Genomic DNA, 24,337 nt, shown 5'->3' on the forward strand with positions numbered 1-24,337 from the left:
TCACTTCTCACAGCTCATGAATAAGCCCTTTTTGTTTCTGTTGACAGTGGAGTCAGTGATTTCAGGGGTGTCTAAGTGAGCCACTGATCAGGTAGAGACTTGTTTCAGGGGCAAGCTTCACAGGAGCAGGAGGTGTCAGGGCAGGAAGTGAGTGGGCAGCGGGAGCTGTACCTGCTCCGTAGCACAACCATCTTTTTCTTCCGAGATTTCTCCTCTAGAACATTTAGTCATTCAGTGAGAGAGTGTGAGACACCTCCTACCTCTCTAGCACTTCATGGCTCTGCTGCAAGTGAGGGGGGCATTCAAGGTACATCCCTGCCCTTAAGAAACTTATGCTCTATGCAAAATCCAAAGCATGCGTTGGAAGTACTTCGGAAATAATTACAAGGTAGCTCACAATTTCTACTCCTTTGAGGTAGAAGATCAAAAGGGCCTCTACTGGGTCATCGTGTCGGTGCCTGCTGCCTGAACTGCCCAAGTGCTCTGGACACACTCGGACTGGAGGTGAAGAGGGGCTAGGACTAGGTTTTTGTGGCTTTTGACTTTCCCACTCTCTCCCCACATCTCTTTCTTCACCAGGAGCCTGGGAATTACAGTGCTGGTTCTCTGACTCACCAGGATGTTGTAAAGATGGGCAAGACATGGTCTGCCCTGAACCTTCCACCCTTTGACAGAAAGGCACCTCTAGAGATGAATACAGGGTGTTCATGCTGATTAGAGCAGTTTCGATTTGCATTTCCATATGCTAGACAACCTAATCCACCCTGTCTAAACATGGAAATCCTATAACTCTGCCCAACTCAGCACTCTATTAATCCACTTAACTCCTGGCCAATGCATAATCTAAATATTTAATCTTGCCTATTTGTCATCTGTGTTTATTCCATGTTAATTCATGGTCTGACTCTCCTCTCTGTTTATCCATGTTAGTGGAATCTAACTTCAGCAAGGGGTACCCCAAGGAGGGGAGGGGAAGCATCTTACCCATTTCTTTCTTTTCTGGCCCTCTACTGAACTTGGTACATGGTAGGTGCTTAGCAGTTGTTCAGTGTTGAACAGCAAGATTCTCTCAGAGTTTATGTTCTTTTTTTGGCATCTGTAGGGAGATCTTTTATTATTACCAAGGAACAATTTCACTGTTTCAAAAGGCCACCAGGTGCTGGACACATAGTATTTCATGAGAAATCGCATGAATGATCCAGGTCAGACTAATGGGAGCAATAGAATATAAAAGGGGAGGTTGGCTCTAGAAGGCAGGAGATGTGGAATCTGTTTTTGACTTTGTGGTAAGTGGGCATGTGGGGTCGGTCAAGCCCTTCCCATCACCCAGGCCTTAGTTAGCTCATCTGTTACCTGGGCAGAGGGGATTAGGCGAACTCCAAGTTGCTTTGTCTCTAATGCTTTCTCTGGGTTTGGGAGTCTTGGCACAGGGAGAGACAGGAGGAGGGAGCCCCAGGTGTTGGAATAAACACTTCTTCCCACCACTGGCACTCCTGGACCAGGGGGATCTGGCAGGGAAAGGGGGTGCCTGTTCCCCACTCAGCCTCCTACCCACTCTCGCTGTCTGTCCCTCACAGCCTGGGCTGGGGACTTCAGACATCTGTTCATTCCATCTGCATCAGCTAATGTTTACCCAGCACCCCCGGATGCCTGGGCCTGGAGTTACCTGGGGAAGGGCAGAGTGTGGGGCCTAATGGAGCCAGAGCCTCCATGTGGGCTCCGGCTTTCCCGGGTGAAACCCAACCATGGGGGAGGTAGGAGGAGAGTGAAGGAGATCCTAATTTATTGCTCAGTCATGTTTATTTTCACTCTTGGCTGGTTTAGGGCATTTTTCTTAATGTATTAGGGTCACAATTTTATCAACTTCAGGGATGTTTGAAAGCTGTCTGTGAGAGGGAGAGAAAAGGAGAGAGGAGAGAGAGGGAGAGAGGGAGGGAGAAACTCTGTGTTAAGATGACCTTTTTTCTCATACATTTTTCCCAGTAAAATTTTGAATTTTAGCCTAAATAATTAGCCATCCTAGTTAAATATGATTCCTTTCTCACAGGTCACTACACCCGTCACCATCCTATCATGATTAGTTTAATTTGGCTAAATCAGGGTTTGGGACCTGCTTACCTGTTTTTCAAAGAGGCTGCCTCAGTTTCTACTATCCTCCATGAATCTACACCACTGGGTGCCTCTGGGGTCTTTAATAAAATAGTACTAGCTACTGTTTATTAAGCACTATGCCAGGCCCCATGGTAAGTAGTTGGCATAAGTTGATGTAGGAAATAGCTCCATTGTACAGGAGAGAAAATTAACATTCAGAGAGGTTAACTGGGATTAAAACACAGATTTGCTGGATTTGTTCATCTCCTGCAAATTGAGTCCAAAGAAAACAGGATTTAAAGCATGCTTTGGAAAGTCAAAGGCAGGGTAAAAACGTGCCTGAGTTAGGAGTGGCAAAATTGGCAGGCAAAATGAGAAATTTATATAAGGCTACTGTTTTATTATCCCTATATATAAGCAGGTAGAAAATGGTTCCCTATGGGTGGTATTAAAAACTGGTTCTAAGGCATTGGGTGGGCAGTTTATTTGGATTATATTTAGATGCTTATTTTGGTTTTGTATATATGTGGATAGTTCTGGGAAAACTTGGGCAAAGGAAATTGACCCATATTTCTCCTATACAGAGCATCCTGAGGCCAAGCAGAAACTGCTCTTCAGTGAGAACAGGGCACATGGCCTAATGAGAGCAGGAGCTGGGCATTCACTTAAAAAACAGATCAAGGATGCTACCTGCCAGAAACCACAGGTTCTTGACAAATTTTTTAATAACTGATCAAATGACATATTTTCCTCCTCAGTGCCTTCAATCTGCCCATCAATAGGAGGAGAAGTGGGAATGTAGTCAGCGGTGGTTTCTGGGAATGACAGTCACACTGTATTTTTGAGATCTCTGGGCCTATTTCAAGACTGCTGAATCTCGCTTCAGGAAACAAAAATGCATAGGTTACACGTCAAAGCCTTAAACTTTGGTCTCCCCATTGACTCAGTGATTTGCTTCCAGGATTTATCCCAAGGAAATCATTGTGGATGTACCCAACATTTTAACTGCAAAGATGTCTGGCCCACCATTGTTTATAATAATGAAATTTGGAAACTACTTAAATGCCCAGCAACAGAGTTATGGATTAAATAACAGTTGATAAGACCCTATCATGGGATACTACAATAGCACTTAAAGCCGGGCTGAAGAAGAGCATTTTGTGATGTGGAAAAATGTTGAGAATATTAAACATAAAAAGATGAAAAAATGGCAAGCATGGGATTGTATTGTCATTAAAGAATGTATCAGACTAAATTATGTGGCACAATGTTAATGTTCTCTTTGGTTGGTGAGATTATGAATGGTGACACCCTATTTTTGAATGTTTGTAACAATCACATTACTTTTGCAGCAAAACAAAATCTACTTAAAAGAACGGCATAGAAAATTAAAACCACAATGAGATATCACCTCACACCAGTAAGGATCGCTACTATCCAAAAGACAAACAACAACAAATGTTGGCAAGGTTGTGGCAAAAGGGGAACCCTCCTACACTGCTGGTGGGAATGTAAATTAGTTCAACCATTGTGGAAAGCAGTATGGAGGTTCCTCAAAAAGCTCAAAATAGACATACCATTTGACCCAGGAATTCCACTTCTAGGAATTTACCCTAAGAATGCAGCAGCCCAGTTTGAAAAAGACAGATGCACCCCTATGTTTATTGAAGCACTATTTACAATAGCCAAGAAATGGAAGCAACCTAAATGTCCATCAGTAGATGAATGGATAAAGAAGATGTGGTACATATACACAATGGAATACTATTCAGCCATAAGAAGAAAACAGATCCTACCATTTGCAACAACATGAATGGAGCTAGAGGTAATTATGCTCAGTGAAATAAGCCAGGCGGAGAAAGACAAGTATCAAATGATTTCACTCATCTGTGGAGTATAAGAATAAGGAAAAACTGAAGGAACAAAACAGCAGCAGAATCATAGAACCCAAGAATGGACTAACAGTTACTAAAGGGAAAGGGACTGAGGAGGATGGGTGGGAAGGGAGGGATAAGGGGGGGAAGAAAGGGGGTATTACGATTAGCATGCATAATTAGCATGTAGGCGGGGTATGGGGAGGGCTGTGCAACACAGGAAAGACAAGTAGTGATTCTACGCTGATGGATAGTGACTGTAATGGGGTGTGTGTGGGGGTACTTGTTGAAGGGGGGAGCCTAGTAAACATAATGTTCTTCATGTAATTGTAGATTAATGATAACAAAAAAAAGAAGGCCCATTAATAAGAAAGTTAGTGAATAAATTACCCACATACAGTGAAAAAAAAAAAAAAGAACTGCATAGAAAAACATGACATAAGCATCTCCTTTAAATGAAAGCTGAAGGAGCTGAGTGGTTCTACAGAAACCTCCGGTAGTTCAATTTGATTATAACTTAAGGAATGATAACTATGCGGAGGAACAATGTTCCTCCGTGGGGCCTTTTTGTGTTCTAAAATCCAGAGTTTTGTGTTGATTAAAAAAACAAAATGTCCCCTGAAAACAATTTTCCTCCTTTACAACTCTGAAAAACATCGAGGAATTAGCTCCAATCAGGCAGACAAATCGTCCTGCATGCAACTGTCATCATAGCCAGTGGAAGCATGGTACATGCAGCATGACACATGCCAACAGCCAGGGTTAGAAGAATGCTTCCGTTGGAACGAATGTGCTATTTTATTTCCTTTATTTTCAAGACGTGAAATGGGAATCCTTGCAAGAACTTCTGAATGGCTTTTTTTGAGTCTGGCGTAGGATTCTGATGCTGGGTTTTCATGGAAAAATAATTCAGCAAGTGTCAACTCTTAAGCCAGTGCTCACGGACTCATTAGGGTGAGAACCTCTTTTGGTAGGGTGGCTGCTTTTTGTTTCAGATAGGTTGCTGATGGTAAGAGGGGGTGCAGAAGCTGACAGATGTTTTTGGTAGGATTGAGGCTGCTCACACCTCACTGCCCACACCTCATTGTAGGTAAGATTATTGTGGTTATTGTCTAGCTAGCTGGACTGGAGACTAACAGGCTGAGCACTAACATAATAGCTAATATTTCCACAGAATTTTGGCTTCCACATTACCTAATTATATTCAATCCTTTTCCCAATTTTGAGAATATTACTATTTAGAAATGAGGGAAGTGACTTTATCCAGTATGTAAATCTGTGTCACAGCTGAGATTTGAATCCAAGTCCCTAACATCAAATCCTATTTTTTTCCACAATTTTTTCTGTTGGAGTCTCAATAAGGACCAAGTACTTCATAATATTTGGCCAGCAATTTCCTGGATTAAATTGACATGGTTAGCTTTGATGGGTTGAAAAATAATATAATAGGTACTTCTTTTACATGGTATATTTTATTTTATTTATTTTTTTCTGAGGTGGGTTGTCTTATCTAAATAGTAAATGCCCTTATATTTTAAATTAAATAAACTAGTTTATACTGAAAAATGGTCATCTCCTGCCCCCTCCCCAACAAATCCCAGTCCTTTCTCCCTAGAGTCAATCTCTTTCAACTATTTACAGACTACTACTGGTAATTATCTACCTCTAAATAAGATTCATATACTGCTATACCTTGTTTTATAAACTTAAGACCTTATATATTGACTTCCTGTTGCAGAATTTAAACATTTAGCTTTCTTACACTATCCTCAACTTCTTAACTTAATTGTATATCAAATGCTGGGTTAATCAATAATCAGTATTTGCATCATTATGAGTATTTAAATGTTATTTTTGCTAAACCAATTTATATACGGTGATTTCATGCCCTTCTTCCAATTACTTTTTTTTCCTAGAATTAATGATGCTATTTTTTATTTGTTCAATTTTTAATGTACTTACCACTACTTTTTTTCCCCCAACTATCCCAACAGATCTTTCAAAATCCCTCAGTAATTTTTACAAATATTACTCAACCACAGTTTCAAACACCGTGTTCATCTCCGCCTCCTGCTCTCCCCTCTCCCTCCACCATCCTGCCTCCTCTCTCCCACTGCTGCCTCCATCCTCTGTCCCTTCCTGGACCCAGTGATCTCTGGGCCTGATATGCAGTTTGCATGTGGGGCTTCTTTTCTCCACCCTCCTCTACCCCAGGCATTACATGTTCTGTTTTTTTTAAACCCATTCTTCCCCTTCTTGACTGACTCCTCATTTTATGAAGCACATCCTTCAGTAGCTTCCCAAGAAAAGATTACACAGTGTATTTTAAGTATGTTTAGATGTTTTTCAAATACTTATTTTCCATTAGCTTCAAAGGTAAAAATTAATATGATATTACTTTACAATATAAATGAAGTTTTTAATGTATAGCATCCCTAAAAATCTTTGCAAACACTCTCAATGGAATGAATTTTTAATCCATTTTGCAACTGAAAAATCCGAGATTGGGGTAAAGAGGTAAGACAGATGGCAGACAATGGAAATAGAAAACACAAACCTTGAGTGCCTAATTTCTGTGTGTGAAATTATTTGTTTGGCAGACTTGCAATAGATTTTCAGTGATTAGAGAACCAGTTTGGAGTGGTGAGTTAGGGGTTATATTTGGAGTTCTCGAGAAATTTTGACGTCATTAAGGTAACGTCCTCTTTTGAAATGGATTTCTCTAGGGAATTGACACTTGTGATCTCTCTACTCCCAAAATTGCCCGAGTGCCAGACATTTCATTTGTGTCACTGATTGCCATCATTATGACTAATGACAGTGTTAAGGAGAAACTGAGGCCCTGAGCTGAGAGGTAAGGTGTCTAGGACCACACAGGTTGAGAGGGCTCATGGCGCTTCCTCTAAGTGAGGATGTTTAGGACCTTAGAGGGGAGATCACTTAAGCGCTAAAGTCTTAGGGGTCAAAGATGCACTAGAATAATGGCCCCCTGACATTATGAGGGTGAGGACCCCTTGTTAATATCAAGAAGTTTAATGAGCCTCATGTGATAGTCGCTGTATTTTTAATTGTCTTGTTGCTGGAAACTGTGTGGTATGACTATGGATTTGAACCTCCTTGCAAGCCCGTGGGAACCTGTGGCCCACAGGATGGGAGGCATTAGAGAGGAGCGAGGGACTGGGACTCTTTGGTATCCCACCCAGATACAAACACTCCGGATGGTCTTGCTTTCAGCCGTCTCCCTTTGATTTCCCTTCCTTTTTGCTCTAGTCTCTGGAATTAAGACTATGAGAGTGAGTTCTCTGAACAAACCTCCTATTTTGTGCACCTGGATGTAGCCTCTAAGAAACCTTCAGTGGGGCCTGTCCCATCAGATGCTCTTGCTCCTGGTAAGTTCTTGGTGAGAGACTTTGGCCTGGTGAATTTGTTCTCCTCTGTCCTGGGGAGCTGTAACTTGTCAATTTATCTTTTGAAACAAATTATGCAGAGATAGAAATTAGTTTCCAGACTTGGTAACAAATTCTTACCCTTTGTATCAGTATTTTCTAAGTTTTCCATAGTCATGTGTATTATTTATAGAATAAAAAAGAATTTGAAAGTGTGACTTGAATTTCTTGACTTGAGATCTGTGGTTTTTATTTCCTTCGTTCTTTCTGCCATTCTTAACTCTTCTTTGCTGATGCTAATAAAAGTGAGCATGCTCCTAATTATCATGTTTGTGTAAGACCAGGGTGGCGGGGAGAAGGATGGTGTGCCCTTAGGGTATGCTTGCCGCTGACGGGGGTGAGCCTGGAGCACGTGTTTGTGGATTGGTGGATGTTTTGGAAACTGTCTACCAAATTGCTCTGTACTGTGTATAAGAACAATAATTTTCCAGGCAGGGCTATTTGTTGTTATTGTTATTGTCTGTCAAGCTCAGTCGTGGCTCAGCAGGAGCTCCACGGTGATAAGAGTGGTTGACAACTGGGAGAGAATAGGGGATGGCTCACCTCGGCTGTGCGCGCTCTGTGGGAGGGGGGTTCCTGTGGCCCTGCCGAGCTGATCAGAAGCGAAATTTCTCCCGTGTGATACAGCAGCTCCACCCGGGCCTGGCTGGCTTCTCTCTGTTTGAAGGATAAATGAGGCTGTTTATCTTGGGCTGTTATTAGGGCTGCCCGACCAGTTGTCCACCACCTAGACTATGAAAACTTGGTGTCTTAAGTAAGGTCTCTGGCTGAGGAGTCATCGTGTCCCGAAATAACATTATTTCACAGGAGTCTCATTTTCTTTGATTTATAGCCCTTCAGAGCAGAGCATGGAGGGAGAGAGGGAAATGCCATCCGCCTTACTCTGGAAGCCAACTTCCATCTCCTGAGGGCTTTTCCAGACAAGTCATGGGTTTGATTGTCCAGCTGTCCAGTTTCTTTAGAAAAAAGTACTTCCAATCTCAAAAGGAGTGAGAGCTAGAGAATGCTTACAAGTCCTAGCCCAAGTCCTAACTCATGCCATTGGCATGGCCAGCCTGAACGTGTGCTGGGCTCCCAGGCCTGCACGTGTAGAGTATATCCTGCCGCCCAGCCGCCCTTACTTGCCTCCCAGCCAAAGTCATCACTTCACCTGCAGTGATCAGGCAGCAGCTGATGAGCCCTGGGCCACTGCCACGCTCCACACCCTCAGTCTCTGGCTGTGTCCACAGAATGGCATGCTCCCGGGAGGGCTGGACGGCACAGTGGTTAAAGGCACCAGCCTATGTTAGTCCCAGCTCGGCCACTTACTAGCCAAGTGACCTTGGGCAATTCACTCTTCCTGTGCTTGTTTCCTCATCTGTAAAATGGGGATAACTGGTACATCTCCCCCCGCTGGGATTGTTGTGAAGATATTAAATGCATCAATACAGGTCATCACCTAGGGCAGGGTTTGACGTGTGTTTGAGGCAGTTAGCAATTATTATTTTTCTGCTTTAGAAATGCTATTTTCTAGAAACACTTTCTCCTACAGTTCTGGGTTTCCTGGGATCCTTTCTGACCCACCATAGAGAAGTAACCTCTCCTTGCCCTTTGCTGTCTTTGAGCTCCCAAAGTGGAGAGGCCCGGCCTCAGAGGAAGAGGCTGTTTTAGCCTTTCCTCACCTCGGTTAGCACTGTCCAGGATGGGAGCTACAGACCTCATGCGCACCAGAATTGTGGCTAGTCTGGTTTGAGATGTACTGTAAGTAGAAACTCCACAGTGGAATGCAAAGTACAAAATACCTTATCAATGATTATGTTGATTCCATGTGGAAATGATAAGCTTTGAATCTGTTGGGTCAAAGGAAATATATTAGTCAATTAATTTGATGTTTCTTCTTTAATTTTCTTAATGTGGCTACTAGCAAAATTATTTTATTGTGATGAAATATAAGATAAAACATACTGTTTTAATCGTTTTTAGGTGTCCAGTTTGTGGCATTAAGTCTATTCACATTGTTTTGATCATCACCATCCATCTCCAGAACTTTCTTATCTTTCCAAACTGAAACTCTGTATCTGTTAAACATGCATGCCTGTCCTCCCCTCCTGAGTGCAATGGTAACCACTATTCTACTTTCCATCTCTATTAATTTGATTATTTTAGGTGCCTCATCTAAGTGGCACCACGCAATGTATTGGCCTGTTTGTGACTGATTTATTTCACTGAGCATGTCTTCAAGTTTCATTCATGTGGTAGCTTGTGTCAGACTTTCATTCCTTTTTTAAGACTGAATAATATTCCTATGGTGTGTGTGTGTGTGTGTGTGTGTGTGTGTGTGTGTGTATGCCACATTTTATTTTTCCAGTGATATTTGGTCATTTCCACCTTTTGGCTGTTGTGAAGAATGTAGAAAATCTTAGATTGCACATATGCATGCATTATTGGAAAGAGCTGTGCAAGGCTGTTGGTAAATTTCCGGAGAGTACATTGGGGTGGCTTCCAATAAGCGCTTGGATGCCTTGCCCTTAGGCCCTGCTGATGCAGTTCGTGGGCCACCTGCCCTTTTCCTCCTCTCCCAGGGTCCTGACATTCTCTCTGCAGTGTTGCTTCTCTGAGGCTTGTTTCCTGTTTGCCTTGTCTGCCCCCAACTTTGGTTACTATGGAAATCCTCAGGAAACCCTCTGTCATTATAAAATAACTGCAAGTCACTGGTTTGAGGTGGGGGGCAGGGAAGAGTTCATTGCCTCCCACAGAGTCAGGGTCCCTGGCCTTGGCATTGATCTGGCTGAGGACAGGGCTGCATTTGTGCCGTGAGGTAGAAAGGGCAGAGTCATACACACATTTCATGGATGAGGAGACCCACCGGGAGGATGGGGACTTTCCTAAGGGACTTGGCAAATGGGACATAAAGCTGGGTCTTCCGATTCTAGAACCAGAGTCCAATCTTTTTAAAAGGCAATTCACCCAAAGGAACTTACCATCTTATTTATTTTACATAAAGTGGTGTTACTTTGGGCTAAGCTTCCTTGGTGTCTGAAAATGCTTCAGAGCCCATTTTGGTCACAACTGAATGTGGTTAGAACTATGTGGGGGGCCCACCATCATTTCTGATCCCTGTTTGGGTGAGAACTGACCTGACGATTCTGCTGGGCAAGCCCTCTTTGGTCTCAGGGACGTCAGCGGATCCTGGTAGCCAGACGTGTTTGCCTTCTCCCCACAAACATTTCTAATAAGGGTGAAGGAGTGGAGTCTGACCTCTCTGTCACTATGTAATTATTCCTCCTTGGTTTTTTGCACCCTTCAAACATTTCTGTTTGCCCAGCAACATAAAAAATGCACATGCACCCTCAGTATATGTATATTTATGCATTCTACCCTCAAATTGTATAACATATTAGTAAACCTAATTTCATTATTTTTACAAAGTAATATAGAATGAAGTAAATAAAGTAGAGGTTTTACCGTTTGCCTTCCCCGGGCCCCTGTGGGTCATCCTGCACATGTTCTGGGCCATAGGTACTTACTTTGGAGACAGCAATATGGTTTGTCAACTGGAAGGATTCAGAATCCCAAGAGTGTGAGTAATTTGTTTGCTCTTATTAGCGGGAGGGCAGAATTATTACTACAGCTGAAACTATCAATTTACTTAGACCAAAACCTATGACAATGTATTGTAAATACTGTAAATATTGTATGAGAATTCTCCAAAGCGGAGGCTCATTTCCAGATGAGTTCTATGCTGGCAAAGTGACAAGACGTTGACAGCGTACATTGTTTTCATTACGTTTCTCAATATATACACTTGTTTACCATCATTAGAAATCGCCACTGTTGGAAACTTCCCATCTGGCAATGTCACAAACAGTAAGACACGGAAGATTTTCCTTCAGATTCAGTTTGACGGCAAACATATGAGTCATGGGCCAAAATGGTGGGATCAAGGCATGTGGGTTACTTACAAGCCATTGGATCCGTAATCTCAAACCTCTGTAGGTTTAACAGACATTAATTATTTGTGCTTTGAAAGAAAGAAGTGAGGACAATGTATTTACTTAGGAACTTTTCTAGATTTTAGAAGTTTCTAGAGGCAGCCCGCAGTAGGGAGATCTCCCCAGACCTGGCCAGCATCTGCTTAGATGGCAGGCTACACAACTGGAAGTGGCCTTCCTCTTCTGCTCCCCTGGTTGTGTTGGGAGGACTGGTGTAATTAGAGCGTGTGCTTGTACAGCACTTTGACATTCTCAGATGAAAAATGCTAGATGAGCATAAAATTTTATAACTGTAATGGAATCCAAGCAAATAGCACTGTAATAAATGGGTATTGCTGCTCGTACTGCGTTTAAGAGCCCCCTCTTTATTATCTCAAGTTTACTCTATGTGATGAACCGAGGTGATTAATAACAATGATAATAATTACTCCTACAGCATTTTATGCTTTCAGAGGGCTTTACAATTTGTTCATTATGTAATCTTTAATCTTCACAGTTGCAACTATGCTAAGTCAGTATTGTTTGGCTTTTGTTTTTTAATTTCCTTAGAAATGGAGAAATCTGGGGAACAGAGAGGGCAGCTGAAGTGTTCAGGTTCCTACAGCAAGGCAACAGTGCTGCTAGATTTCAATTTGGAGAGTTAGGGTGTGTAATGAACTGGGCAAGAGGTAAGGTGGGAGGGGAGAGGAGAGGTGGAAGGAAGGTGGTTCTTGTAAGCGGGTAGGTGGCTGATGGTGAGGCTCTGGCCACGAGGAACTGAAGGAGGGGTGTTTGGTAAGCTAAGGTGGAAGGCAACTTGATTCAGAATTTGGAGGTGGATGTTCCCACCTCAAGGCCCCCTGTGTTAAGGCTTGGATGCTCCAGTGGAATTTCTGGGATTGCCTGTGTTCATTCAGCTGCTGCTTAACACCTGGTCAAGGGTGATCAAGGGGAGTAGGGCTTTCTGCGGCAGCTAATTGGGTGCTATAAGGAACAGACCCCCAAAGTGTAGTGTCAGCAACTGTACATTGCATAATCAGCTGCTTCGAATGCCCACCTGGGGATCAGATGGCGCTATGAGAGTGCAGTAGGTATCTGCGAGCCCAGCAGCGTGTCAATTACACTCTGGACGGCCAGATTTATGTGCTTTTGCAGCAGTGCCGCTGAGCTATTAATCATGTTTCATGAACGGGCCCCATGTAAACCAAAAGCAAATGGCACATCTCATTGACCATCCCGACACAAAAGTGCCACATTTCTCTCTATATCTTTTGCTGACGTCTAAGGTACTGTAAACGAGAATGGACACACAGAGGCATCAAGAAATAATCAAGTACAACCTACCTATTTTTTAACTTTTCATCTTTTAAAATAAAAACGTAGATATGTTTTCTGAGCCAGGGAAACCATATTCTTAGTCAGTATCTGGAAATGGCATATTTCACATAAAAATGCACCCGTGACAACATTTTCTTTTAATGGCAAAGTAAGGGTTTCACGGCTTTCCTTTATTTTTATTACATTGTCGTTTAGATGGGCCACACATGTAGATTTCTTATTATTTACTAAGCTACATAGCTCACGAAGTGCAATACATCTAATGTCATAATTAAATGTCGTCAGGCTAATGTGTATGGGTGTTCTGAGCTTTATCACTAATTGCTGTGTTAGCACAAATGAGTCAATGAAGTAATTTGAAGCCCAAATGCATCTGTGTCACATGGTGCAGGTTCTGGGGTAGGCTGTGTGTTTCTGTGTGTGTGACTGAGGGTGCGTTTTGTGAACCGGTTGTTCCCACTTCCTCCATATTCCTGATTGCCACAAAGTGCTGGCTAGTCTCTCCTGCCTGTGCAGAACTATCTGGAATAATGTCCAGCATGGAAGCCTTTGACTGCAAGAGAGACTCCATGTTTCTTTGAATAAGCTATTTTCTGTAATCAGTCAGCAGGGAAAGCTTCACTCTGAAAGCCAGAATTAATGGAAGACAGGTTTTAGGGTTTACTGAAAGCATGTTTATCTTCAGGACAGATTAGTTGGGACTGGGGTGTATGTGTGGGGTCAGAGTGGCCGGGAGTTGAATAAAGGAGAAAATAGGAAGACATTTTTTTTTTAGCTTGAGATCTTTGCTAATTTCCCACATTTGTCACATCCTTAAGGATCCATCCTGCTGCTCATGGGACCAGTGAACTTTTCCTCTACCTCTTCCCCTCTGCCCCCTGACCCCTGGGTTTTGTATTAAACAGGAGTTAGAGGAGAGGCCTGTAAAAACCGTGTTGTGGCTGCTGGCCCCCAGAGACTCTCTGGGAAGCTAAAGATGCAGGCAAGGCCTTCATTTGTAAGGCGCTGGGACCCGGAGAGCCCTCGCCTGCTCTGGCCTCCTCTGTCCACATACTTCTCCAGTGGATGGACACCATTTTTTGTCAGGGTGGAGCGTCCACTGCGCAGCTGACTTTCATCCACCACAGAGCTCAGGAAGACAATGTAACAGCCTCAGGGAAAAGCCTATCTTCAGATAACTTCTATCTGCCAGAGAGGCCTTTAGCACCTGCTTGATTTCTCAGGCAATTATAATTCATTGCCACCCAGCACAGGTAATCCGAGAGGGAGAGAGAGCCTGTCACTGTTGAATTACCCCGTGGGCTGTTCGCACAGCCCTGAGATACACTGTGTGCTTGGCCTGGACCTGTTTCATTCATCTGGATTTTTGTGTTGGGCCCGCTACTGTCTGAACAGCTTTTTGCCGTGGTTTTAGCTCTTGTCCTCGAAGGACTGGCATAGCCCATGGAGTTGTTCCCCTCGTATGGTAGGAACAGGAGAAAGAAAAACACTGCTACTGCCTGACATTTTGACAAGCTTTGTCAAATTCCCATTCCCAGAGGTGCCTCTTGCCCATTAGGAGGCTGATTGCTTACGGTGGAGCCTCCCGTGTTCCAGCTGAGACAAGATCAAGGCCTAATGCACCACTTCCTGGACACCGGGCCTCCCTCTCCTTGACCAACAAATTCTGACAGAATGGCTTGTCAACAAATAGGCCTGGGGTCGGAAGATAAAGAGTTGTCACTTGGAAATAAGTGCTGCTTTTTCTTTTCACAATTTGTAACCTCTTTTTCAACTCTTTTCCTTCCCCTCTCCTTCTGTTCCCTCAGTCCCACTTTGCACACCAGCACGATGCTCATACGGCCACGCCAGACAGACCTCATGCTCTCTAGTTATGCACTGCTGCTTGCTCCTGCTGGGGGCTTTTTGCTCCTTACCTTCCTAAACAGCTCCATCCCTGCTGTTAAAAAAAAAATTGCAAGGCACTGTGAAAGCATGTTGGAGGCAAATCTCAAAACCCAGGGTGTGTGTCTCCAGAATGGGAAGAGCTATCTTTGATCCCTTCCTCTTTGCTTGCATGCCATGTTCACCATTCCTTGTATATTTAGTGATTTCTATTTCAATAATTTATATTTAATACAATTCCACACACTCTTCTTCACTTCGTTATTCACTTGTTGGGTCTCATGTATGGCCCTTATGCTCCTGTGTTATCCTGTATTGCTCTATCAGAGGACTTCCCACCTTGTGTTGCTATCAGCTGTTCTCTTGTCTGTATGCCCCTTAACATTACAAGCTCCATTAGGGCGGGGACTGTGTCTGTCTTGCTCACAGCTGAATGCCATTCTCTAGCATTGGACATGACATGCAGATGATGCTCACCAAATATTCATTGAATGAATGCATGAATGAAGGTGTGCTCTGCTAAGCATAAGATACTGTGCCTTGTTACTGCAGGACTGACCCTATTCTTTAAAAATGTATTTTGTGGTAGGGCAGATGAGACCCAAGTTCACAAATCTTGATAATGAATTACTGAGTGAGAGATTTGCCACATGAGAGAATAAAACTTCTATGGCGGTGGTGGTAGAAAGGCAGGAAGGGATCAGGAAAAGTTCCTTGGAAGATGTGGAGTTTAAGCTGGTCCTTGAAGGATGGGTGGACTCTTAACAGTCCAAGATGGGGCAGAATGGAAGTGTAGGGGAGAAGAATGTGGTGGAAATTTTGTTATTTGGGCCACCTGGATACATGCACCTTGCTTTTAGTAAAAGTTCTTGGTTTTCTTTTGGATGCCCATCCCTGTTGCCCTTCACTGGGTCCAGGAGGTGCTGATGCCTTGGAGGTACCTAGAGATGTGACCTGTCCAATGAGACTTAGGACTAAGTATGAAATGAAAGTGGGTAGACACTTCACAAAAGAAGAGATAGCAGTGGCAAATAAGTACATGAAAAATGCTTGACATTGTTAGTCTTCAGAGAAATACAGACAAAAACCAGTCAAGTACCATCACCCATCTACTGGAATGGAAAAAATTAGAAAGACAACAATAACAAGTGCTGGAGAGTATGTGGAACAACTAGAACTTTCATGCTCTCAAACCTTGCTTATGGGAGTACAAAATGATACAGACAGTTTAGGAAAGTGTTGGCAGTTCCATTCACTATGAATGTACACACACACACACACACACACAATCCAGCCATTCTCTTCCTCCTCTCTTAGGTGTTTACTCAAAAGAAATAAAAGCATAAATCAATAAGAATGTTCATTGCAGCAGCTTTATTCCTAAATAGCAAAAAATTGGAAGCAACCCAAATGCCTATCAACAGGTAAATGGATAAATCAAATGTGTTATGTCCATATATTGGAATACCACTCAGCATAAAAAAAAAAAGGAATCTAACAACTTGGATGAATCTCAAAAACACTCTTTTGCATGAAAGAAGCCACATACAGAAGATTACATCCTTGATCTCATTTATATGAAGTTCAAGAACAGACAAAACTAATTTAAGGAGATAGAAATCAGAATAATGGTTGCCTTAGGCAGATAGGTGGATTAATAAGAAACAACAGTTTATAGGGCTTGTTTGGGATATTGGTGTACATATATTTGTCAAAACTCATTGACTATACACTTAACAATCTCTGCACTTTATTGCACGTATATAGGACCTCAATTTTTAAAGGCCAGAACATTTATAAAGAATTAAAAGAAGAATTTAGTAGGTCTAGCCCTAAAGAAAATCACTATTGACAGTTCAGCATAGTTCCTAATAATTTAAAAAATTTTATGTGTGCTTACGTTAAAAAAAATAGATTTGTAACCATATTTGTATTTAATATTTTGTCCCTTTTCCAGTTAACATTATAGGCATTTCCCATGTTATAAAATAGATTTCAAAATGCACCATTTTTAAAGGCTGCATATTCCCATGAGTCGCTGTCCCCTCGCTCACTTTATCACCATCTCTTGCCTGCAGCCATTTCCTGACTGAATGATGCCCAGGTGTCTAGCTTGAGCCCCTGAATTATTGCCTTATGACAAATCCTCAGAAATAGAGTAGGTCAAAGAGAATGAACATTTTAATGCTTCTTGATACATTTGTAGTTTTAAACATTCGTTCTAGTGCCTTAGTGAGAGTCATGCACATACAGCCAGAGCTAAAATAGTTAGTGGCCGTCCATTTTGCAGTTTTTAAATGGGTATCCTCTATTAGTCTTTAACCTAAATTCAATTCTGTATCTGGAGTTTGCTCTGTTGTTCCTACTGGTGTCAAAGGGACACATATCCGTCATAAAGTGAATCATTCATCGGCATGTATGAGGTTAGGTCAAACACTCTCACAAATGCCACCAACGTCATTTAAACTTGTGAAATTTAAAAATATCCATGTCAAAGCTGTTAGATTAGCATCCAGGAGTACCCCCCTGCCTAAGTGCTGGCTGCTTAGTTAGCTTAGTGCCTGGCTGGAAGGTCCTGTCTCTGCCAGTGAACCCATTCCTGGGACCCTTTCTTGTCTAGGAGTCTGCTTGTCTTCTCCGTGTCAGCTTTTCCACCTCTTGGGGATGCCTCACTGCACATTACCTACGGGGAAAGCCAGAAGGGTTGACGCGCCATTCTGGGTTACACGTGTTACATAAGTTTTCTCGTTTCATTACAAGTGACCTGTGAGGTGGCTGGCATGAGTCCTATTTGACCCAAGAGGAAGCTGAGGCCTAGAGAGTTGGGTAAGCTGCTTACTGTAGAAATGGCTGTTCAAATAATAGATGTTTACGGTCTGAAGATGAAAGAACAAGTCAAAGCTTATGCTTATTCCCACCAGGGCGGCCCCTCCCTGGAAAGGCCCGGAGGCTCTGAGCTGCAGCAGATAGGATGCCACAGCTTCCAGGAGACCCGCGCTAGCAGGAGCAATGGATGCCGGCGTGTCTGGTGGGTGGGTGTTTGAGAACAAGTATTTGTGGGGCAGGCTGGGACTTAGGCTACTATACACTAGTCACTCACATGGCACCCTGCCCTCAAACTCTGGTTCCTTCACCATGGCTGGCTTCCTAGGCAGGTAACTTTAGGGTGGAGGGAAGCAGCTGGCTCTCTGTGCTGCCAACGTGGCCAGTTTTTTCCTTTGAGCTGCCCCTTCACAACGAAGTGATGTTTTCAGCAGGAAGTTGGGATGGTGGGGCTTTAGAAAGTGCCAGGTCCACCTTAGAGAGGGGAACAGAGGTACAGCAAGTTTAGTGACAGTCCTAGGTCTGGATTTCAGACTATCCTGTATTTTTCCTAGACAAGGATAAAATATCAGTAACCTCTCTGGACACTGTAAGTCTTTTTCAGAGTGTTTCAAGTGATACCCCTCTCAAATAATTTTTCTGCCTACTATATGCCAATCTACTTGAGACAAGCAGAGCTTCCTAACCTCCTCATTTGGAGGGACACGTCGGAAATGATATTGGCAAGGGCTGCTCTTGGCTGGAGGCGACACACTTGGGAACTCCGGCCACCTCCACCAGGCTGTCCTGAGGTCTGAGGGCACCAAGATCCTCGCTCACTGTGACCCAGGCTTTCAGCACACTTGCTGGGAAACTGCCTGAAGTACCAGCAGAAACACTGCAAGTACCTCCTCAGCCTTAGGGTAACTGACTTTCTGTACAAAATCCAAGGGTGAACTCCTGAGGTTAAGGGTTATGGCTTTGTTATCTCTCCCTCCCCTGCCTCGTACATTAAACAGAAAGCAAAGTTTGAGCCAACATCTTGGCTTTACAATCTTATCTTTATGTTGATGGGAATACTACCAAGTGGGCCAGGGGAGAGGGACAGAAAGAGACAGAACCAGGAAGGAAGACAGATGGAGAGAGAAACTGCATTTCACCAGTAATATTCAGAATCCATGGATCATAAACCATTGAAAAATTTCCTTGGAATTGTCCAACCTTAAATAATATTGGGGACTACTAATACTAACTAGTATCTAAGTTGATTATGAAAATAGGTAGCACCATGAAACAATGTATCTAGAAGCAACGTTGGGGACACTGAGAGCTGGATATGAGTTTTGGCTGTACCACTTGTTAGTTCTGTGGCCATGGGGAATTTCTGTAAAATGAGGACAACAATACTAACCTATGAGGTAATTCTCTTAACTGAGGGAGATAAGGCATGTGAATTAAGTGAGATAAGCATGGATTCAGTTGGATGCTCTCAACCCACATTAATTTTCTTGGTGGTGGCTTTATGCTAATCTGGTCTCATGTCGTGGCCCCAGTCTTACAGCAGCTTCTCCTGGAGCTTTGGCAACTGCCATAGTCATTAAAAGGGTCTCCAGAACAGATTCATCTCACCATAAATGTTGTGGTTTAACAATCAGTATTTCAATAAGCTTCGATTTGACAGTGTGAGAGGGTGGGAGGTGAAAATGTCATATTTGTAAATGGAGGCGAAATATGTTGCTCCCCTGAGGCATCTATTCATTTAGGGTATTCATTCCTGCTCCCTACAAATTATTGAATCTCAGGACAGCCCCATAAAGTGGGTACTATTAGTCCCATGTTACAGATTGAGAAACTGAGTCTGGGAAATTAAGTAAAGTGTCCTAGGTGACTCTGTTAGCAAAGTGGCAGAGCTGGGATCCCAAGTTAGTTCTTTCTGACGCCAAAGCCTCCCCGTTTTTCAGGCTTATGGACGTGCAGTTTGAATATAACAAAACCACCTTGATGTTCCTTACATTTGATTGTGAAACATGACATCGCTTGGGAGTGAGAGCATGTCTTCCCTTCTGCATGCTCTCAGCCTGAATGTTGGGATCCAGTAGACTTCCCTGGTCTCAGCAGCCTGAGGGTGAGGAGGAAGAAGAATTAAGTTAATCACATCGACTCGAGTACCACCACTGTTCACATTTTGACACACACATGTTTTGTTTTTCAGAAATTTTATTTTGCTTTGTTTTAGAGGCGATTGCACCATTTACTACCAAGGGGGAAATGGGACAACATGGATGCCAGAATCTTACAAGTTTCTTACTTCTTGATCCGTGACGGGTTTTCTGACTGTTTCCAGATGGTGCTTGAAAATCTTCTCTAGTGCTTGTATTGCTGGGCTGTTTTCACCAAACCGCCACCCCTCAACCCTTGTGACCCGCCTTCTGGCCCTGGGGTGCTCCCCGGTCCTCCACTTCAGCAGGAAGTCGCCCTCTCGGCTCACATGGTACCTTCCCTGGCATCTCTGAGGACCTAAAGGATGGATTTTCTGCCTGACTGGGAATCATTCCTCTGGATGTTTCCTAGGAATTTTGTAAGCCACAGAAGCATACAATATATTTTAGAACAATTCCATTTCAAATGAATTAAAAATTTTAATGGATAGGCTTTGGATCTTATGTAGAACTTCCTGTTTCCAAGAAGAGGGAATTCATTCATGAGAATGAAAAATGACCTGAGCTTCATGTTCCAGGGAGGACTTTGGAATCAGTCCTAGAGATCTGAGCTTGGAACCCCATTACAGACAGAGACAAATTAGGCATGTCCCATAACCACTCTGTTCCTCCATCTTGAAAACGGGATGATAATGTGGATCTCACAGAGGTGTTGGAAGGATTTATGAGATGGTGAATGTAGAGCTCGCCTTACAGCATCAAGCCCCTCAACTGTACAAAAGATAGTCTCTTTTATAATCTGAGCAACTAATTCAGAGATTGGCCAAGGAAACACTTGGGTCTAAGTGACTGAAATGGTAATCATTCATTATTTAGTGCTCCCTGGAGCCCTGTCCAGCTGTGGGAGTCTTAAATTTGTTCTGCAGAAAGGATACAGAAGAGTTAAACAGGAATACAGTTTTAATGCTGTTTTGGAGTTTTTCCTCTTTGTTTAACATCAAAGTGGTCCTCAGTCTGTTTTTGCCAGTTTATACATATTGTTGCACTCAAAGAAAGGCTGGAGGAGCTGAGCCGGCTGCCTGATTAGCTGTGACTCCCTTGTATGCAGGCTTAGGAGACCAAATGGATTCTGCCCCTGTTAGGTTTTAATGATAAGGGGAAGTGGGGGACTCCTTTCCATTTCGAATGAGACTTTGCAGAAGCCACACTAATAAATCATTTGTTCCCTCTAAATGTACTCTCGAATTCACAGAGGCGCACACTCAGATGATTCCCACTTGAAGTTTCTCATCAAGTGCAAATAGCTCCCAGCCCGAATGGCTGAGCTGCTTTCCGAGCTCCTCTTTGAGAGGAGGCTTCAGCTTGTGACCAGCCCTGGGGACTCATGGGTGTACAAAGCCTGGGCCGCACAGGAAATAAAGTCAGAGGCTTGCTTTGTCTCCACCGCCCCCACCTCATCTCCCTGTCCTTCCCTGTCCGCTCTGAATTTCAGGATAGAAAGCCACCAACACCAAGGATTTGGAAGCTGGACCTGCTTGCCCACCCGTTACCACTCCTCAGGGTTGCCTTAGATTCCCCCGGAAGCCTGCCCTCTCCCAGCTCAGCAGGTTTGCCAGCCCAGAAGGAAGCCACACAGGCTGCAGAGGAGAATGGAGCAGCAGAAGGGAGCTTGGCCGGGGAGCTGCGGAGGGCACTCGTCTGCCTGAATCAAATCCTCTTCCTCCTCCTCCTTCCACCCGGCCGGGGAGAGCTGGGGGTGCCATGTGGCCATCTGGGGTTGGGCTCCCTGGGCCTGCCTCCCTGTCCCTTCCATCCAGCCTGGAAGAAGGCTGGAGTCATTTGGAGCACGCCAGGTTCTCCTTTCCGGACAGGTGTGCAGCTGGGATAACCCGTGATTAATGCTTGTGTCTTGTCAGGCCTTTGGGGTAATTTGATTTGCTTGATATCTAGAGTGATTGCTCCTCTTTTCTTTCTCCTCCCTTTCTTTTCCCCAGTTTGTAGCCATGTTTACCTGAGCTGGTGTTTTAACTTGATGAATGACACTTGTTTCTGTTGTTCGTTTCCACCCAAGTTTTAATTAAATTTTGCACGAGGCCTTGGTAATTATGGATCTGGGTCTCTTCCCCCATCTTCCCCATTGCCTCTCAAAAGCCACCCAGGTTCAGAATTTCCCCTGGTTTTCCTTTATCTCCTCAACATCAAACCCTGGTGCTGATGGGCTGGCAGGAGGCCCCCATCCCTGCAGCCATTACCTCTCATTTTCATGATCCGCAATGGCAAAAGCACACCTGCCCCTGATGGGATCCATTAGGCTCAGGGAGGGAACAGACTGGAAGGAAGATGAGCTGTGAGCTCATGGGCTAGCGGGGCGCTGTGCTCTCCTCCAGTAATGGGACATACGTGACATAATGGCTCCAAGAGATGTTCTGTCTCCATGCGGGGTGGGGTGACACTGAGTTTTCTTTTTTCTTTCTTTTTCTTTTCAAGAGCTATGCTATGTGGAGGAGGAAGGAGCCTATATGTGTTCCAGCCAAAGGGATGCCCACGTGGCTGAGACAGTAAAAGCAATGAATTAATGGTCTAGGAAACAGATGAACCAAACCAACCCAGGTTACTGTCTGCCTGCAAAGTTGAGATAAAATTAGAGTAAGTATGTCTGGTTCAATTTATGGTAGGTCCACAGTCAGGGCCAAGAAGGAAACTGAATGTGCTTCTGTAGTTGCGAACATGGACTAAGTTTCTTCACATGTATTATCCACCTGCTTTTTTTTGGTTTGCCTGATTTACTCTTAGTAAACTCATAAGGAAGATATTCTGAATTGGAAGAGGAGAAAAACATCATATTCTTAAGAAACTGTTAAGAGAAATTGCAGGCCCAAACAGGTAAGGGGATGACCTAGAAACACCTTTATGGTTGTGACGTGGGCAGATTAAGATGGTGCTGGGTGTTATGAGGACAAAAATGACATGGGGTGTGGTCCTGATGGAGCTTCAAAGCCCTTTGGGACAATAGCGCTAACACATTTAAATTACTTAAGCAGAGGCAACCCGACCCCATGGGGAAGAGAATGGAGTGGACATCAGGTGTGGGTTCTATTTCTTCCTCCTCTAATGAGTGCTGGGACCTCGGGCAGGTGATCGCTCAGCCTTGGTGTCCTTGCCACAAATTAAGGGAGGTGAATGAAATAATCTCCAAAAGTTCCTTAGAGCCTTAATCTTCAGAATCAAATTACCACAACAGTAGATGTGTTGTATGACCAGGCAATAGAGGGAATGATGCAGACGAAGGATATGTGAGACAGAGCGCAGGAAGGGCTTGTCACTGTAAGTGGGAGTGGTTTGAGGGGGGACCCCCACGAGCTGGGCTCAGGTGGGACTTTGGAAGACGGGCAGGAGATGCAGAAGGGAGTAATGGCAAGACATGTTTGCAGATTGGGGAACTAGCCAAATGGTGGCAGCTCTTTGTGGAGGTGGGTGGGGAGGGAGGGGTGGGAACTCGGACTGGAACCCAGTGGAGGAGGTGTTGAACTTGGCTTAAGGAATTAGAACTTGAGCCTGTGGGCAAAGGCAGCTATTGAAGGTGTGATATCACCGAGGGAGACAGGACAACGTGTGCTTTTGGGACAGTGTGGAAACAGACCCGCCTTCTTTAGTGTAAGCATGGCTGATCCATGGTGTGAGATGCTCCATGGTGCTCCTGGACATGGCTCTTCCCCAACTTGGCAGTGCTCAGTTGATTGAATTTGGAGGAGTGGGAAGGAGGACAGGGCAAAAGGCATGCAACAGCCTGTGGGGGTGGGGGTGGTAATTGCATTAACATTACTTTCATTGTGGCAAAATACATGTAACGTAAAATTTACTATTTCAACCACTTTTAGGTATGCAATTTGGTAGTACTAAGCACATTTACAGTTATACGACCATCAACATTATCTGTTTTCAGAACTTTTACATCAAACCAAAGAGAAACTCTACCCACCAACATTAATTCCCCATCCTCCCTCCCCCAAGTCTCTGGTACCACTGTCCTACTCTTTGTTTCTCTAAAGTTGCCTATTTTAGGTACCTCATATAAGTGGAATCATATAATGTTCTGTTGTGTCTGGCATTTTTCACTCAGCATAACGTTCTTGAAGTTCACCCATGTGGTGACATGTATCAGAACTTCATTTCTTTTTAAGGCCGAATAATAGTCTGTTGTATGAATGTACCACATTTTGCTTGTCCATTCTTCTGTTGATGGACACTTGGGTTGTTTCTACCTTTTGGCTACTGTGAATGATATTCCACTTAAAACTTGAAATTTGGCTGAGGAAAGTCTTTTGCTCTATAAGGCATGCAATGTGTTTTTTTAAAAATATTCTGCAGAGAGAACTTAGAGCAACTGAGATACTCAGGCTCAGGTTAGTTGTTTGACTTGGAGAATGGGATCCGAGGGCTGTAGCGGGTGCGGAACTAGGATGGCTTTTCTGACAGGTACTCAAAACTCTGACTATGATCATTAGAGAAGGTCTTGGCAGAGGAAACAAACTTCCTGGAAGCCTCCTCTGGAAGAGGCAGAGAATCGATTTTCTGCCCTCAGTACCTGCCCCTGTGTTTCTTTGGTTTCCTTTCTGTCCCTTAATCAAATCAACTTGCAAAGAAGGATTATTTGCTGGAACAAGCACTGATGAACTTAAAACCCATTTGTTGTTTCTCCCAAGAAGTATTTGCATTTTAAATCTCATCCCTTTTTAGGGAATAAAATTAGGTGCTTCAAACTGTCAAACGGATCCTAGCATCTGACACAGGTG

Source organism: Manis pentadactyla, chromosome 16, assembly GCF_030020395.1.
Source record: "Manis pentadactyla isolate mManPen7 chromosome 16, mManPen7.hap1, whole genome shotgun sequence".
NCBI classification, from domain to species: Eukaryota; Metazoa; Chordata; class Mammalia; order Pholidota; family Manidae; genus Manis; species Manis pentadactyla.